Below are 14,554 nucleotides of genomic sequence, written 5' to 3'. Positions count from 1 at the left end.
CTTCCAAGAATGATGAACATATTTATAGGCTATTCCTGGATTTTTGAATTAAATTATATAGTATTTGCATTTGGGCATTTAAATGCTATTAAATATTTCAAATGCTCAAATAATCATAAACTAAAATGTTTACTGTTGGATATTTTCTAAACAGTAGCCATGATTAGTTTCATGATTTTTGAAAGTGTCTGAGTATTTTTAGTAAAGCCCTAAATTTACAGAATAATAGAAAACTGAGATATTAGAAAAAAAGGAGATAGAGAGAGAGGATACCTGGCCACTTACCCAGCCCAGCAGTGCGGCCCACCGGCCCAACTGCCAGTCGTCGTCTCCACCGCGCCAGTCGGACGCCGAGCGCGTGACCGACGCGCGCGCACGGCCGTGCTGCCACGCCACCTGCCTGCCTGCCTGCGTCCTCGGGACAGCGCAACGCCGCGGGTCTTCCTCCTCGGTGCCGTCCCGATCGATCCGGCCTCCCATTCGCCCCCCCTACGCCTCTCCTCGCCCGTTCCCCGCCATGGCCGAAGCCTCCATGGACGCGCTGCCGTAACCCCGCACCCACAGCCACTGCCCCACCTCTCCGACGTGATCCCGAGCTCCGCCACGACGTCGTCGTCCTCTCCATCGAGTCACGCGGCGCCAGAAGCTCTGCTGCATCTCCAACGCCGCCGTTTCCGACCTCGGGTGCCGGTGATCCCCGCCGTCGATTCGCCGGACCCCGTGCCTCCCCTGCCTCGCCAGCAGCACCAGAAGAACCTCGGTGAGCCGCTGCATCGTTTCCCCCATGCCCCGTTGCCTAATTCGCCCCCTAGCCGCATCAACCACCGGAGCCGAGAACTCCACGCCGCCGGCGATGTCGCCGCCGTCACTGCAGCCAGTAAGGCTCGAAACCGAGCACGGCACCGTGCTCCTAGCATCTTCAGGAGCTCGGTGAGCCCCTTAGCCATCCCTCCCGTTCCCTGTGGCCTCGCCCCGCTCGAACCCGTAGCTCCGGCCGTCGCCAAACACGTCGCCGGCGCCTTTTCCGGCGACCCCGAACCCAACTACCTGCACCACTCGCCGCGGGCCACTCCCAGCTATCCATAGCGCCCAACGGCGCCCCGAACGGTGCCCTGTACGTGAAACCCGCACCTGCACCGCCGCGTTTAGCCTCGCCGGCGGCTAAACGCCGGCGAGTTGACCCCGCCGACCAGGGGGTTTGACCCTTTGACCTCCCCTGGGTCCATGACAGGTGGGCCCCCGCCATCAGGTGATTAGCTTAAGCTAATCACCACCTAATCTAACCCCAGAGCCACTGACATGTGGGCCCTAGTGCCCTAATCTTTAATTAAATTAAACTAACCCCCCCTGTCTAACCTGTGTCACTGACGTGTGGCCCCCACACGTCAGGTTTGACTCTGAGCGCCCAGTTGACCTGCTGACGTCACTATGACGTCAGGCTGGCGCATTAATTCAATTACTGGATTTATTAATAATCAGGAAATTCCAGAAAATTGTATAAACTTCAATAATTCATAGAAAATTAACCGTAACTCCAAATTAAATAATTTATATATGAAAAATTATCAGAAAAATTCAAGGAATCCATCTGTACCATTTTCATGCATGTTAGAACAACTTATAGCTGCTGTTTAGCACAAATCAATTAAATGGCATTTGAATAATCACATATGGAGTTTAAATTTGAATCTTGTATTCAAACCAACTTCATTTAATCTATTGCTAGTTGCATTAGCTCAAAACACATTCATTTTGCCATGTCATGATCATGCATCATATTGTGCATTGCATTGATTGTGTTCCCTTCTGTGTTGCCGGTATTTGTCCCCTCTCGATAGACATGATACCGATGATGTGATCGTTGACACTGATGAAGACTCAATGTTATCTTCAGAAGTGCCAGGCAAGCAAAACCGCCTTGTTCATTCCGATACAATCCTACTCTCTCGCTCCTGCTCTCTTTACTGCATTAGGACAACAACGATTCATCTGTTACCTGCTGCGGTAGCTGAACCCCTTTATCCTTTGCATGACCTGTCATTCCACAGTAAATAGATGAAACCCACTAGTATGAGTAGGAATTGTTTGAGCCCTGTTGTGCCTACTCATTCATGCTTGTTTGTCATGCCTGCTACTGCTTAGAGTTGAGTCAGGTCTGATTCATCGGGGATGAATCAGAGGCGTGTGAACATGTCCTACTATGTGTGAGCTAAGTGTGTGAACACGATTTGGTAAAGGTAGCGGTGAGAGGCCATGTAGGAGTACATGGTGGGTTGTCTCATTGCAGCCGTCCTCAGGAACTGAGTTCTGTGTTTGTGATCCATGATTCAGCTACTACCATACATTGGGCCCTGAAATATGACCCCGCTCGACTTCTTATTCACCCTTGTCCTCTGTCCAGGAGTTGCAAGTAGTTTCTGGTGTTTGTAGCTTACTGGAGGCCGTGGACAGCGCTGACCGTAGGGGTGGGCTGTGATGCGGTAGGTACGTGGCACGGTGTACCGGATGCCCGTTTGGTATCTCGGGAACCCTGTTCACATCGTTTGGGGCTGTGAGCGAAACTCCGGCCGGATCTCCTCATGGATGGAACCCGAATAGGCGATAAACTTGGACTAGAGACTTGAGTGTTTAGGTAGGTCGTGGTCTACACCCACGTCGGCTTTCGCTTGAAGTCTGCCGAGCACATGTCGTGTGCAGACGCTAAGTGGTGGAAACATGTATGAAGAAGTACACCCCTGCAGGGTTAATATCATCTATTCGAATAGCCGTGTCCGCGGTAAAGGACTTCTGGGTTGCTTATATCAGTTCATAGACAAGTGAAAGTGGATACTCTAAAATACGCAAGATAAGCGTGAGTGCTATGGATGGCGTTCTCGTAGGGAGACGGGAGCGGATCCATAGTGGTGTATTGATATGGTGAATATGTGGACTCGTGTGCGCCACTTAAAAAGAGTTACTTGCAGTCGTAGTTCAGGATAGCCACCGAGTCAAAGCTGGCTTGCTGCAGTCAAACTCCACCATCCCCTTTGTTGATAATGATGCATGTGTAGATAGATCTGATGTAAGTCTTGCTGGGTACATTTGTACTCACGTTTGCCTATTTTATGTTTTTGCAGAGAGACTTCAGTCTCACTAGTAGTTCCGCTTGGACTTCGACGTTTAGCTTGATACCTCAGCTACGATCTTGTGCCCTCGGCAGGATCTGGTAGATAGTCAGGCTTCTCAGCCTTTTCCATTTTTAGTTGTCTGTACTCAGACATGATAGCTTCCGCTTGTGCTTTGACTTGTATGCTCTGAGTGTTGGGTCATGAGACCCATGTTTGTAATATCTCGCTCCTCGGAGCCTATTGATTAAATACTTGAGTCGTAGAGTCATGTTGTGATGCCATGTTGTATTTGCACATATCGAGCATATTGTGTGTATGTTATTGAAATGCTTGGTATGTGTGGGATCTGACCATCTAGTTGTTTATCTTTAGTAGCCTCTCTTACCGGGAAATGTCTCCTAGTGTTTCCATTGAGCCTTGGTAGCTTGCTACTGCTCCGGAACACTTAGGCTGGCCGGCATGTGTCCTTCTTCGTTCCTATGTCTGTCCCTTCGGGGAAATGTCACGCGATGAATACCGGAGTCCTGTTAGCCCGCTACAGCCCGGTTCACCGGAGTCCTGCTAGCCCAGTGCTACAGCCTGGATTCACTCGCTGATGACCGACACGTTCGATGCTGGGTCATGGATGCCTGTCCCTGTAAGTCTGTGCCACTTTGGGTTTACGACTAGTCATGTCAGCCCGGACTCTTTATCATATGGATGCTAGCGACATCATCATATACGTGAGCCAAAAGGCGCAAACGGTCCCGGGCAAAGGTAAGGCGACACCCGTGGGAATACCGTGCGTGAGGCCGCAAAGTGATATGAGGTGTTACATGCTAGATCGATGTGGCATTGAGTCGGGGTCCTGACACCCCGTGGGTGTAGGGAAACCCGTCGGGCATTACATGTAATCCCCGTGGGTGTAGGAAAAACCGTCGGGCTTTACAATGAACCGTCAGGCATTAAGTTGGATATCCGAGGGGTGGATTTTCACCGTCGGGCATTCTAGTATACCGTTGGGTAACTGGTAATACTTGTGAGTTGACATTAACCATCGGCCATTGCAACTACCGTCGGCTATTGCTGTAATAACCGACGGCCTGTCGGCTATTAGGTTTCACCGTCGGAGATATGGGGATTTCTAGTAGTGATTCGGTCATGGTCATCGATGGTGATTCGGACTTAACCACTTCTGATACGACTCTGTCATGCAACCCCTCAAGTGTGAACCTTAGGGGTGATTCCTCTTATGTTCACCTTGATGATTACATCGAGTGGAATTCACCGGGGGTGATTCCTCGGGTTTTCCCCTTGATGTTTAGACACACAGTTACTATGATTACTATGACTTTACACTGAACCATGTAACTAAAGACGGGTCGACCCTGAGGGGTACCCGCGCGAGCATAATTGCGAGTGATGTGGAGTCGGGTTGACCTGGAGGGTGCCCGCGAGATAATTACGAGGCGTGGCCGGGCATTCTTAGCCCTTGCCGCAAGTCCTCGAGACGGGGCGACGGGGTCACATCTTTCGTGAGTCTCTGCTTGTTACCGCGCGTTCCTAATCAACTACGATTTGGATATTTGATCCGAGGGGCCTCTGGCCTGATAGCACTAACCATCACGTGGGCATAGTATGGGCGTTCTGCATCGTATACATCAGCCGAAGCTTAATAGACGTCAGTGACTGAGTGGCACACGCCGGGTTGGACTGGTAAGCACCTGCTTTTTTAAAGGAGGTAGCTAGGTCTGCTCACCGGCCGCGTACGCAACGTGCAGGAGTTTCCGGAGCAATGGCCCATGACCCCTGGGGACATAGGTTTAGTCCGGCGTGCTGACCTCTCTATTAAGCCTAGGTCGGGTTGTGGCGTATTGTTTGGCCGAGGTCGGGCATGACCCAGGAAAGTGTATCCGGCCGGAGTTAATCGAGCATGGTGGGTATGTTGGTGCACCCCTGCAGGGAAGAAAACATCTATCGATAGCCTGTCCTACGGTAACGGACACTTGGAGTTGTATCCCGATCGATACGACTAGAATTGGATACTTGTGATGAGAATTGGATTGTGATGAGAAATGGATAGTATGGCTCTGGGATTCCTTTCTCGCAGGGAGTCGAGAAAGGATCTCTGGCCGAGGTTGAATAACACTACTACTACTTTACCTTATGCTACTCTACTCCCTCATGTTTGCTGCAAGATGGTGGTTTTTAGAAGATGCTAGCCTTTGATAGGACTAGGCCTTCTCTCTATTCTGGCATTTCTACAGCCCAGTCCACATATACAACCTTTATTTGATAATGTTGCATATGTAGTGTAGATCCTTGCTTGCGAGTACTTTGGATGAGTACTCACGGTTGCTTTGCTCCCCCTTTCCCCCCTTTCTTTTTCTTTCCGGTTGATGCAACCAGATGTCGGAGCCCAGGAGCCAGATGCCACCACTGATGCCTACTACTACGTGGAGACCGCCGGCGACCAGGAGTAGTTAGGAGGCTCCCTGGCAAGAGGCCTTGCCTTTTCGATCGTTGTTGCTTTTGTGCTAGCCTTCTTAAGGCAAACTTGTCTAACTTATGTCTGTACTCAGATATTGTTGCTTCCGCTGACTCTTTTGTATTCGAGCTTATGTATTCGAGCCCTCGAGGCCCCTGGCTTGTAATATAAAGCTTGTATTATTTTAATTCGTGTCTAGAATTGTGTTGTGGTATCTTCCCGTGAGTCGTTGATCTTGATCGTACACATTTGCGTGTATGATTAGTGTACGATTAAATCGAGGGCGTCACAGGTTAGTTACCACATTGGCAGTTGAAGATATTGCAACAGGAGTAGCAGAAGAACGTTCAACAACAGAAGTAGCGTTATCACGCTCAATGCATTTTAGACATGGTGGTTCAAATCCTTCTTGAGCGGGACTAATCTGTTGAGCGCGAAGTGACTCGTTCTCTTTTTGAAGATCTTCATGAATCGCTTTCAATTTCTCAAGATCTTGCTTCCTTTGAAGATAATCGTAGGAAAGCTTTTCATGAGTTGTTGTGAGCGTTTCATGACGACTTTTAAGTTCTTCGTACTTAACATGAAGATTTTTGATGTCTTCAATTAAGGACTGAGATTGGGTCATTTCCGCGTCCAATAGGTCATCGCTTTTGTCTAACAGTTTTTGAATATGTTCCATAGCTTTCTGTTGTTCAGTTGCAATTTTAGCAAGTGTTTTGTAACTAGGTTTGAATTCACCATCAGAGTCATCTTCACTTGATGTTTGAAAGTAGGCATCGCGTGATTTTACCTTGGCACCATGTGCCATGAAGCAGTAGGTGGGAGCCGAGTCGTCCTTGTCATTATCATCAGCGTTGGTGACGAAGCCATTGTCTTCAGTGTTGAAGATGGACTTGACGACGTAGGTTGTAGCTAGAGCCAGACTCGCAACACCAGAGTTAGACTCCTCCTCAGACTCCACCTCCGCCTCCTCAGAAGTAGACTCCTCCTCTGAATCCATCTCCTTGCAAACAAAAGCACGAGCCTTGCCAGATGAGCTCTTCTTGTGTGATGAAGACTTGGAAGAAGACTTTGAGGATTTCTTCTTCTTCTTGTCATCAGAATCATATTCTTTGCTCTTCTTCTTCTTATTCTCATTGTCCCACTGTGGACACTCAGAGATGTAGTGACCAGGTTTCTTGCACTTGTGGCAGGTTCTCTTCTTGTGGTCATCTGTGGAAACTTCATCATTTCTTGAGCTGGATCGTGAAGACTTTTTGAAGCCTTTCTTCTTGGTGAATTTCTGGAACTTCTTCACAAGAATAGCAAGCTCCTTTCCAATGTCTTCAAGATCACCAGAACTGCAGTCAGATTCTTCTTCAGATGAGGAAACAACCTTTGCCTTCAAAGCGCGAGTTCGGCCATAGTTGGGGCCATAGATATCTGGTTTCTCAGATAGCCGAAACTCATGTGTGTCGAGCCTCTCAAGTATGTCAGACGGATCAAGAGTCTTGAAGTCAGGGCGTTCTTGAATCATCAGGGCTAAGGTGTCAAATGAGCTGTCAAGTGATCTCAGTAGTGTCTTGACTATTTCATGCTTCGTGATCTCAGTGGCGCCGAGTGCTTGGAGTTCATTTGTGATATCAGTGAGGCGATCAAATGTGAGCTAGACGTTCTTGTTGTTGTGTCTCTTGAAACGGTTGAAGAGGTTGCGGAGAACACTGATCCTTTGATCTCGATGAGTTGAGTCGCCTTCATTGACCTTGGAGAGCCAGTCCCAGAGTAGCTTCGATGTTTCCAGAGCACTCACACGACCATACTGTCCGTTATTCAGATGACCACAGATGATGTTCTTGGCAGTAGAGTCCAGTTGAACGAACTTCTTGACATCAGCAGGGGTGACACCTTCACCAGTCTTGGGAATGTCGTTCTTGACGGCATACCACAGATCGACATCAATGGCTTCAAGATGCATGCACATCTTATTCTTCCAGTAGGGATACTCAGTGCCATCGAAGATGGGGCACGCAGCGGAGACTTTGATTATCCCTGCAGTCGACATAGCTAAAACTCCAGGTGGTTAAACCGAATCACACAGAACAAGGGAGTACCTTGCTCTGATACCAATTGAAAGAGCTAGTTATCGACTAGAGGGGGGGTGAATAGGCGATTTTTATGAAAGTCTTCAAAACATGGGAGTTTCGAAGATAAACAATAGAAATGACACTATTCATATGCAGCGGAAGGTAGACTACACTAGACAGGCCATAGTCAAGTATTCAATGAAGTGAAAGCACATAGATTATCAGCAGCTAGGTAGTAAGGATCAAGATGGAAGATAGTATGAAGCCAATCAGGACAAGTAGTCACACAGTGAAGTCAAACAGATAATGCTAGCAGGCAATGACTTCACGAAGACAAATTGTAAGTAAAGAGAAGTGAGAGATAGAACCAGTAGCTTCAGGAGGACAGAGATTTGTTCGACCAGTTCCAGTTGCTGAAACAACTGTACATCTGGTTAGGGAGGCTGAGATTCAACTCAGAAGAGTGCGTCTTCACCTTATTCCCCTTGAGCTAAAGACACCTAGTCCCCGCCCAATCACTCTGGTAAGTCTTCAAGCTAGACTTCCAAACCTTCACAGACTTCGTCCATCGGCAATCCACAATGACTCTTGGATGCTCAGAACGCGACGCCTAACCGGCTGGAGGATTCATAGTCCTCAAGTGTAACAAGTCTTCAGATCACGCGGACAGAAAGACTTCAGTGATGACATGTTTGGGCTCTGGGTGGTTTGGGCTTTGTCCTCGCAAGAATTCTCTCTCAAATGCTTCGGAGGTGGGTTGCTCTCAAAAGACAAAAGCCGTGCACTAACTCGGAGCAGCCACCAATTTATGGTGTAGGGGGTGGGCTATTTATAGCCACCGGGCAACCCGACCTGATATGTCTGAAATGACCCTGGGTCACTAAGGAACTGACATGTGTCCCAATGGTCAGATTTCAAACACACGCGGCATCTTGACTTGGGCTACAAGTAAAGCTGACTCATCCGACTCTGGATAAGATTTGCTTTCATTGTCTTTGCTCGAAGACATAGGATTAGGTTGAGCATCACTTCAGTCACTCTGACTTTGTTCACTTGGACCCCACTTAACAGTGCGGTGGTTCCTATGACTCAACAAAGAAGAAAAGGAAACACTGAAACAACTAAGTCTTCGTGCTCCATAGTCTTCATGCAATGTCTTCTCATGTCATAGTCTTCAACGTGAATGGCTTCATAGACCACCATTGTCTTCAATGTCTTCACACATTTTTAGGGGTCATCTCCGGTAGGTAAACCGAATGAATGAGGGACTACTACCTGTGTTATCCTGCAATTCTCACAAACACATTAGTCCCTCAACCAGGTTTGTCATCAATACTCCAAAACCAACTAGGGGTGGAACTAGATGCACTTACAGGTACATACCTCCGGTCCCGATGGCGGATACCGACCGGTAGGGGTAGGTTGTGTCACGACCTCATCGACTCTGATTGACAGAAAACATAGCACATCAATCCCCATGTGCAGTTGATCTCATCAATCGTGCACATAGCCGATCTGATAAACGACGACATATCTCATCTGCCGCCTCCGCATATCTAATATGCATACGATCTGAATCCAAATCCTATAGCAGAGGCTCTAATACCGCTGTTGGGTTCTACGGTAGGGTGCGTCGACTGCAAATTAAAATTTTCCTACGCGGAGAACAACCAGGAACATGCTAGGGGAGATAGATCACAGATTGTTACCACTAGACGCGCAGTGCCATGCAGCGGAAGTAGAGTTGAGGGAGCGTGTTCCCGGAGCCGCCTTGCATTCCCAGAGTCGTCTCCTCCTTGTCGGTCTCCCACGTAGCCGATCGGATCCCGCGAACAGGCTCTCCGTAGCAGCGCAAGTGCACCGCCTCTAACGGTATCCGCGCGTGCAGGAGGAACGTCATGCGGCGAACTGTTAGGTCCGATCACACAACCGGCGGCGAGTGGAGGTGGCTATTCGCAACACATGCAAACCCTAGTGATAGCGCCGAAGCGATCAATCGCATGAGTGTGCCGCACCTCCACTTTATATAGGCATCCGTCGCGGGGTCAACACTTGGGCCTCGCACGGACCCTAAAGCCCATAAGTCTATTCGGCTAGAATCCGAATACAGCTCGGATCGCATCCGACCAGTGTCCTCGGATCCAACCTCGTAGGTTCCTTCCCTTAAGCACGCGACCCCTTAGGCTCAAGTCGGCTTGGTCGTAGTTCGAATCACCTCCGAACTGCACGGTTGGTAGCGGCCTCTAGCAAGGCATGCCGAACACCAAGCAGACTATGAAGCTAGTTAGGAAAACCTGTACAACATGTCACACTTCTGTTCCCTTTGCCTCATGATATATGTTGTCGTCTCAAGGCAAGACTGTCATCCTGGTGCTAGCCCGACCTCTTTCTCGTTCCAGCGATACCGACCACTTTCCAGATTATCTCATAATCCTTGTCGCATGGCCATGCTTCTCTTGGTCGGATCACACGAGGGGCCCAGAGTATATCTCTCCTAGTCGGAGGGGCAAATCCCATCTTGCTCGACCATGTCTCGCAGCATGGGTCTGGATAAGCCCGAAACCTACCTTTGTAACTACCCAGTCATGGAGATGGAGTAGCGTTTGATCGGCCCAAAGCAAGTATGTCACCATCCTGAGTACATGCGTCAGCTCAGGTCTTAGGATATAGAACGTATGTTGTACTAGAGACTCACAGATGACGTATCGCTGCGTCTCATAGTTGGGTCTGTCCGACTCGGATCCGACTACGTCGAATCCGACCAGACCTTTCCAAGTCCATATTATCCGATTAGCATCCAATGCTCCATGGCTAGCGAGACCGAGCCATCGACCGTGTCATATGCTAGTCTAGTTGGCTGCGCGTCCACACAACCCTTTTGACTAGGGACCTTTTAGGACAGTCATCATACAATGCATAGTCCCACAAACAAGTCATGTATTTGCTGATACACATCATTGATAATGTCCAAGGGCTATCTTTATTCATAAACACATAGGAAATATCATCATACATGATTGCCTCTAGGGCATATCTCCAACAAAGGTATGGAATCAACACTTGACATTGAAGCAACTCAAATACCACAACCAAAACAAAAACAAAGGACTTAGCTTGCAGAATAAGCCAGAACAAACATATAATAGAGATTTTGTCCGAAGTTTTCATGGTGGGGCCCACACGGGCTCGATCATACAACACCATCATGTACAAGGCAGTGCACATGGCATACGATGCGTCCCTGAGTCAGCATAGCCAAGGACTCTTTAATACACAACGAAACCACTGTAAAACCAACCGTGGATAGGCGGACCAGTAGACGTCGAACCCCAATCTCATATCATGCATCTGTCGGAAAGATATCCTAGGTCACTACTTGAATTCCCACCTATGAACTCCCAAAACTTTCTGGTTATGCAATCTGGTGTTGGGGATACAGGGAGGCATAAATATCTCACACAGCTAACAAATCCTACACTCCAACTATATCCATTCCTCAACACATAACCAAGGAAACCTCGGAAATCGTGTACCTCAGACCTTCAAACACACAATGATACTAGTCATGGAGGATCATCTGTGCTATCTCCTCCAATACTGGGGATAAGTCACTGCACTATTTTCCACCATGAAAAGTATGGGAGCGTTTCGATTTCGGCATCCTCTGGTATTGCGAAACTGAAATGATAGCACTATGAAGAAAACACCTTGGAGCTCAACTCTCCGAGACATTGCCACAACCCCTAAATGTCAAGAGGCACCAAGAAAGAATTCCCATCACAATGATATCAGAACGATTCCACAATACCTGCGTGATCCTAAATTTTTTTTAGTGAAAAAGAATAGAAGAGTGGGAAAGCACCTACGTCATGAGTCCTCGCTAGAGCAACGAAGGGGATGAGGATTAAAAAGAAATCCTACACTCCGATAGATATAGCTAGACTCAAAATAGTTTTTTTCTAGACTCAACAACGACATCGGTTCGATCAATCAAGGGGGCTCCTAAGGTCGGTAAGGCTCTGATACCAACTTGTAGCGCCCAAGATGTGATTCTATCCCAATCACGTGATGAACTCATTATTGGGGCACAACTGCATTTCGAGCGCATAGCAAGGTGGATATCATTACAACATACCATGTACTGAATAGATAAGAATACAAGATAAAGGCTTACACTCGCCACAAGCTACAATATGAGTACAATAGTTCATCAATACATAGCAATCATCATAGAGCAAGATCCGACTACGGATGAAATCAAACGAAAAAGAAGAACGATATCCACCCTGCTTGCCCAGGCTCCCGACCCAGAACTTATATCCCTTTATTGAAGAAGAAGCATAAGAAGAACTCCAAACAAGCAAGCATCACACGCGTGTCAGATCATCGCATTACATGTACATGCAACTATTGTTGTAGTAATCTGTGAGCCACGAGTACTCAACAATCCCATTACCATGGGTATCAAGACTAGCAAAACTTAATGGATATGGAATAGATAAGTGGTGAGGTTGCAGCAAGCGACGAAGCATGGTATGGTGGCTAACTTACGAGTACAAGAATAAGATGAGAACTACGCACCAGTCGCAAACTAGTAATGATCAAGAAGTGATCCTGAACTACTTACATTCAAACATAACCCCACTGTGTTCTCTTCTCAACTCACTCGAAAAGAGACTGTCACGGTTACGCATGCGGTTGGTATATTTTAATTCGAGTCTGGGGTCAAGTTCTCTACAACCAGATATTAACAATTCCCATCTGCCATATAACCGCGGGCACGACTCTCGAAAGCTTAAACCCTGCAGGAGTTTACCAACTTAGCCCATGACAAGTTCACAATCCGCAGAGACAATCCTCCATCGCGGACATCCGATCAGACTCAAGATCCCAGTGTACAAGACATTTCGACAATGGTAAAACAAATCCAGCAAGACCTCTCGGCATACCGACACCCTGATAGTAGCCACGCATATCTCGTCTCAGGCCACGTCTGGATGGGACAACCTACGAGTAAAACCAGTCCTCGAGTTTCCCCATGGTGGCCCCGCAGGCTGCCTGTTTGGACCAACACCATCAGCACTAGGCCCCCCTGTATTATGTTAAATTACTCCTCGGGTAGCGCTAACTCCCTATGCGTAAAATTTAATATCATGTTTAATTATTATGTTGGGAAAATGTTAAAACCAATGTTGGGCCTTGCTAGAGGAGTTTTATTCAAAGCGAACTATCAAGAGGGACCTATAAACCCTCATCATGTTAGGGACGCAAAATCAAGAAATATATCACCGTTATGATGGAAACTAGGGTGGTAAGAGTGGAACAAAACACCAGGCATAAGACCGAGCCTTCCACCCTTTACCAAGTATATATGTGCATTAATTAAATAAGAGATATTGTGATATCCCAAGATATCCATTATATCCATGTCCCAACATGGAACAACCTGCAACTGCACCTGCAACTAGCAACACTATAAGAGGAGCTGAGCAAAGCGGTAACATAGCCAAACAACAGTTTGCTGGAATGGTGGAAAAGGTTAGAGGTTGTTTCATGGCATATTGGGAGGCTTGATAAACAAGTGGTAAGAAGCACGACATAGTGATAGCATCGAGACAACTAGCATAGCAAAGATAGTAGTGAGATCCAAGGTGACGGTCATCTTGCTTGAAATCCTGCTAGGAAGAAGACCAAATACATGAAGAAGACGAACGGGCGTAGACGAACCAAACGTAGTCGAACGAATCCTCACGATCGCAATAAAACAGGAACTATCAAGGAGAAGCGCAACCGGAAAGAAGCAAACAACAAGATAAACAAATCACATAAACATGGCATGATGCACAAACCAGTATGATGCATGTCCGGTTTAATGAGGCATGGCATGGCAAAGTGCAACAAACAATATTACAAATTAAGTGAAGCTCAATATGCAACGAGTTGCACCACATTTATTTATTTAGTTCTCTCCCGTTTATGTACCCAACAATATTAAATGTTGTTAAACATGGCAAGAGGTGAAGCATATGTAAACTACCTAGTTAAGCAAGTTTAAATGAGGCCGGAACAACAAACGACAATTCCGGAAAATCCTCATAAGCATATTTCGAATTTGCCCTTGTTCTGCCTAAACCATATTTTAGAGTTGTGAAACATGCAAAGTAAGTACACAATGTTATTCTAAGCATTTTTCTACCTCATTTACACATAAAGTTTATTTTATTCAGAGCTACGGTTATTAAGTTAAGAAATAAATAATTTTAACATGTCATTTATGCAAATTAAAGCAAACAGCAAGTTTAAACATTTTAAACATGGATGAAAGTTGCCATTTATGAAACTAGATGAAATGCTAAGCATTTTACATGTTTAAATCATTTTGATCCAATGCACGGTTTGTGAGATAGTAAATGCATGAACACGAGGTTTTTTTCCTGTAAAATAGACATTCCTGTGGATAATAGGTGAATTCGCAGACGCTGAGAAAATGTATATTGGGCCGAATCTGCAGGTTGGCCCAACAGGAGGGGGAATGGGATGAGGATTCTCACCCTGGGCCAAAATCTGGCCAACGGCTGGGCCTTGGGGGTCGGCTGACTTGGGCCACGCGACACGGAGCTGGCCTTGGCGCGGTCAACGCTCGGACGACCTGCTGCTGCTTGTTGCAGAAGAATAGAGGCCGCAGCAGGACTCGGCACGCGGGCGACGCGGGAAGCAGAGGAATGCCGCGACGACGAGGGTGGCACTGGCGGCGGACTTGGCGCGAGAGGAACCGGGCGGAGGCGACCCGATCCGGCGGCGGGGAGCTCCTGCGGGGTAGCCAGGATGGCGGCGGCGGCCATGGGAGCTCCTGCTTCTGTACAAAGGGAAAAAGAGGGAGAGCATAGAGGGTCAGAGCGGCCAAAGAGAAGAGGATC

The sequence above is a fragment of the Triticum dicoccoides genome, chromosome 4B (assembly GCF_002162155.2).
Source record: "Triticum dicoccoides isolate Atlit2015 ecotype Zavitan chromosome 4B, WEW_v2.0, whole genome shotgun sequence".
Taxonomy (NCBI): Eukaryota; Viridiplantae; Streptophyta; class Magnoliopsida; order Poales; family Poaceae; genus Triticum; species Triticum dicoccoides.
Note: the sequence above shows the minus strand (reverse complement) of the source record.